Source organism: Filicampus tigris, chromosome 1 (assembly GCF_054856515.1).
Source record: "Filicampus tigris isolate MCC_2025a chromosome 1, RoL_Ftig_1.0, whole genome shotgun sequence".
In the NCBI taxonomy this organism is placed as follows: domain Eukaryota; kingdom Metazoa; phylum Chordata; class Actinopteri; order Syngnathiformes; family Syngnathidae; genus Filicampus; species Filicampus tigris.
The window spans coordinates 25,222,818-25,227,755 of record NC_141217.1 but is presented as its reverse complement, the minus strand read 5'-3'; the positions used below and the strand labels follow the sequence as shown (position 1 = coordinate 25,227,755).

At 42.4% G+C, this 4,938-nt stretch overlaps 1 pseudogene; it reads left to right on the top strand.

Moving 5' to 3' along the window:
- Window positions 1–2,778: 2,778 nt before the first annotated feature.
- On the top strand, window positions 2,779–4,478 carry LOC147153373 (uncharacterized; annotated as a pseudogene).
- The last annotated feature ends 460 nt before the right edge of the window (window positions 4,479–4,938 follow it).

Sequence of the window (4,938 nt, the reverse complement as noted above, 5' to 3'; positions counted from 1 at the left end):
AGTACGGAAAGTAATCTTGCTTGCTTTTGTTTGGACAGTTCTCCCGAACTCTGAGTGTGTGTGTGTGTGTGTGTGTGTGTGTGTGTATATGTATATATATATATATATATATATATATATATATATATATATATATATATATATATATATATATATATATATATTAGTGCTGTCAAACGATTAAATTTTTTAAACTAATTAATCGCAAAATTTTCCATAATCACGATTAATCGTATTTACTACAATTTTTTTACAAAGCTTGGAACCGATATTTACTTCAGTAAAATCTTAGAATTAATATGTAAAAAATGTTAAAGTAAATTTTGATTCAAAGACTGTTCTAATAGCTTTCTTTGATCTTTGAATACGATTCTTTTACAGCTTTTGATCCTACATGAGACTCAAGGTTCACCGCTGTTTTCCGGTACATAGCATTTTGTGTTTTAATTTATTGCTTTCACTTGTATAGGTCACTGATGGTGTAGTGGTACACACGCCTGAGTTATGTGCAGGCAGCGTGGGATCGATTCCAGCTCAGTGACGGTCTCTGTGTGTGCCTTGCGACTGGCTGCCGACCAGTTCGGGGTGTAGTCTGCCTTCGCGTGTTGATGGCTGGGATAGGCTCCAGCACCCCCACGCGACCCTGTATAGGATAAGCGGTTTGGAAGATGACACTCTTTCACTTGTTATATTTTTGTTGTTCTAAAGTGCTTTGTTACAGCTGTAGCTGTTATGAAATGCGCTGTAAAAATAAAGTTGTATTGTATTGTATAAAATAGTGTTTTTCAAACTTTTTTGAGTCAAGACACATTTATTTCATTGAAAAAATCCCACGGCACACCAGCAGCTGAAATTGTGAAAAAAAAAATCTTATTTTAACAAGTGTTATATTGTTTGTATAAGCATTTTTTAATATTGAAGAATGATGTTATATTATAACGTCTTAAACAGAAATTAAATTAACACAAAGGATAAAGTATTTTATAATGTTTCATATTGATTCTTACTAAGTGTGAAACATGGGCCTGTTTTAGATAAACATGCGTCACTAATTCGCTTGTCTCTAAACAAAGACAATTGGCTACCTGCTGCTGCTGCTGCTGCCACCTGCTCTTATGGAAGAATACTGCAATGTAGTTAAGACATTATTACGCTGCCAGGTGCTAGACTGTACAGGCACACAAATTAGATAATTTCCCACGGCACACCTGACAATATCTTATGGCACTTGAAAAACACTGGTATAAAACACAACACTTGAACAATACACCAAAGGCGTGCAAATATGCTATTTGAATTTGGCTTTTCGAAGTGCAATTTTTGTATTTCTACAATGAGCCGTTGAGCAACTTTTTAAAGTAAGTCTACGTAAAAGTCTGTCTTTGTGACAGTGACTCTCTTCTAAGTTTGGCTGCACAGCAGAGGTCAGCTGCTACAGGAATTTAATAAAACTGATTTTAAAAAAATGTTGTGCGTTGTGAAATTTAAATTAATCTCCATAGTTAATGCTTTAAATGTGACAGCCCTAATATACATACATATTTTCTTGGTATTATTGAAGAAATTGAACTCCATCTTTGTTGTTGTTGTTTTGTTGGTCTTGTTGTTTTCCATGCACTGATGTACATCTGATCCGTGCGTTTTTTTTGGCAATCACATTTGCAGCTATCCAATCCACAATACAGAACTGATTTTTACCCACATTTGGAAGAAGCCTAATTCTGATCTGAGGATGAATAATTGTCATCTGTCTGACTTTCTCGTTATGCTGCTTTGACACAATGCTCACTGCGGAGCGAAAAACAGAATTGTGTCACTCGAGCCACGTATTGTACGCTTTGGCTTGAGTTCTTATGCTAGCCAAGAAATTAATATTTTAAAGGTTTTATTGCATGTCTTTTCACCAAGAGTACATCTATTAGCATTATCTTAAAATGTGTGACTAATTTTCTATTGGTAAAAAACATGTTTTTTACACACATATCCATAAGTGCTTTCAAATGGTTTGTAAGTTAAGCTTCCGATACAGTGAGAACACAATCTTCAGCAACACAGACAGGCAGTTTAGTGTATGTTTTAGTTTGCTTAGTGAAAAAGTAAACTCAATCAATAGTCGACATAAGTCAGTGTATAGACTTCTTCTGGATCGTAACTTATTTTCTTGCTTGACTCTTTTATAACTATCATATTTCATGAGGTGTGGCGGTTCCAATTGCCTAGAGACTTTCTGTGTTCTGACAGTATCTGAATGGAGACAACACCAAGGTCACGTCGGCACTGCAAACATGACCGTGGGTGCATCCACCCACTGAGATTGTGGGAAGACAAGGTCAGTGCATTCAGGCTGGATGTAGAATAGAAATAAATTAGAAAGAATTGCTAAATGTAACCTCTCAGACTCTGTGACCGTGGGAACTAATCAATACTTGGAATTGACATCATGATCCCAAAAGTGTCGAAAGGCATCACATAGTTAAGAGTTGAATCAAAAAGTATAGAAAGTGACACTTTGGTGTCTGCAAGTATGAACGGTGTTAAATATGTAATGTATGAGATGTGAAGAGCAAAATGAATATTTTTTGACTATATGCCTGAAAAAGTCTTAACAATACTCACACTAACAAAGTGTATCTGTGAGTGCTTAAGCTATAGAGTTCTGCACAAACTTGTCCTACCAAAGTCTGAAGCAAATATAGCATAGTCATATAATGGTTGTGTTTTCAAGGTGAATCCAATCCTGGCTTAATTTCATCCTGAATAAGATTTCATTTGTACATTATGCTCTTTGACTTTAGCCTGAAAGACTCTGCTGCTATCCAGAAGTCCACTGAAGAGGGCGGAGGGTGGCTCACTAAGGTGGACAAGTCTGGCCTGCCTGGTAGATTTAAAGCCTGGATCTACCAGCACTCCATCCTTCTTAGAGTCGTGTAGCCTCTCCTCATGTATGCAGTCCCAGTAACAACGGTGGAGTCCTTTGAAAGGAAGATAAGCAGCTTCCTGCGGAGATGGCTGGGTCTTCCTTGCACCCTCAACAGCGCTGCCCAGTGCGGGACAAGTATCACCCTGCAGCTACCCTTCAGTGGGCTCACTGAAGAATTCAAGGCGACACGCACGAGAGAAGCCCTGCAGTACAGAGACTTTAGGTACTGCAAGGTGTCATCAGCCGGGATTGAAGCGAGGACAGGAAGGAAGTGGAAGGCAGAAAAGGCAGTGGAGGTGGCTGAGTCACGCCTACGGCAAAAGGCGTTGGTTGGTGTCGTGGCAACAGGGAGAACGGGCTTGGGCTACTTCCTGAAGACCCAGGTCACCCAGGCCCGGGTGAAAGAGAAAAAACATCTACTCCATTAGGAAGTCCGAGCAGGCGAGGAGGAAGTGCGAGTGGGCAGGGTGGTGGCACTCCGGCAACAGCGGGCATGGAAAAGATGGGAGAGCGCCTTACAGCGCAAAGTTACCTGGTCAAACATCATGCAGGGAGACTTCCACCGCGTCGGCGTCCTTGTGGTGGCAGCCTACGACGCCCTCCCTAGCCCAGCAAACCTCCACGTGTGGGGGAAGAGCGAGACACCCAAATGCTCCCTTTGCTCCGGAAGAGGCTCCTTGGAACATCTCCTCAGCAGTTGCCCAAAGTCCCTGGCCGACGGTCGCTATTGTTTGGCGCCATGACCAGGTACTCAAAGCAGTTGCTGAGAGCATAGCCTTGGCCATCAGCACCACCAAACACCATCATGCTCCAAAGAAGGCAATCTCCTTCATCAAAGCTGGAGAGAGACTTCGCGCACGTCCACGGGCAACAACGGGACTCCTCCACACGGCTCCTGATTGGCAACTGCACGTTGACTTGGGAAAACAACTGAGATTCCCCCAGCACATCGTAGCAACATCTCTACGGCCAGACATGATCATTATCTCAGAGGCTTCAAAACACCTGATCATTCTGGAACTTACTGTACCCTGGGAAGAGCGGATTGAGGAAGCCAATGAAAGGAAACATGCCAAGTAATCAGGAACTGGTGGAGGAGTGCAGGGGCAGGGCCTGGAGGACCTTCTATGAGCCGATAGAAGTTGGCTGTAGAGGCTTTGCAGGACGCTCCCTCTGCAAAGTCCTTGGCCGATTGGGAGTCACAGGGGCGGCCAAGATTAGGGCCATTCAAACCGCAAGCAAAGCTGCAGAGAAAGCCACGAGGTGGCTGTGGCAGATCCGTGGGTTGCTACTGGGACACAAGCCGGGACTTGATCACCCCAGCTGGGTCGACAGGGCGAGGGTGTATGATGTCGCGAGACCCGAAACACCCCATGAACCCAGGATATGTCACAGATGATGTGTCTCAGTGCATCCAGGAGATGTATCTTTCAAGTGCAACACACCAATCAACATTCAGTCATGCATCACGCAGTTGATATCTTTTTAAAGCATTTATTTTGTCACCGTTGTCTCTATTTCGGAAGTTGCAAAGCTTTGAGGCAATACTTTACTTTTAACAGCCTGTCCGCAAAAATGTTTGAATTGTTTTTGCTTTTCTTTCTTTTTCTGTGTCCATCTTATTGCTAAATTATGACACAACAAGCCAGAAAGCTTTTATTCTATTTGTATTAATTGTTATGGAGAACTGAAATTCAAATAAATCGCCATCAAAAGTGCAACTGACAGCCCACAGACTTTTCCATTTCAACATGCAAATGACTAACAGTGTCCTTTATGGTTAAAGTGGCCTTGCTGGATGGTTCATCATGTGTGATGTGCAGATGGACTATTGGACAAAGCAGGTGGAGTGCCAGACGGACAGACTGGTGTCCATGATATTTTGTCACGGTCCCTCATAGGATGCAGCTGCAGCACCAACGTATTCCAGCCCCACACTCCATGTTTTACAAACACGCGAAGCTCAGAGTGTTTATGGGAACTGAAAGAGGCGATCACTGCCATCTGCAGTGGGGATG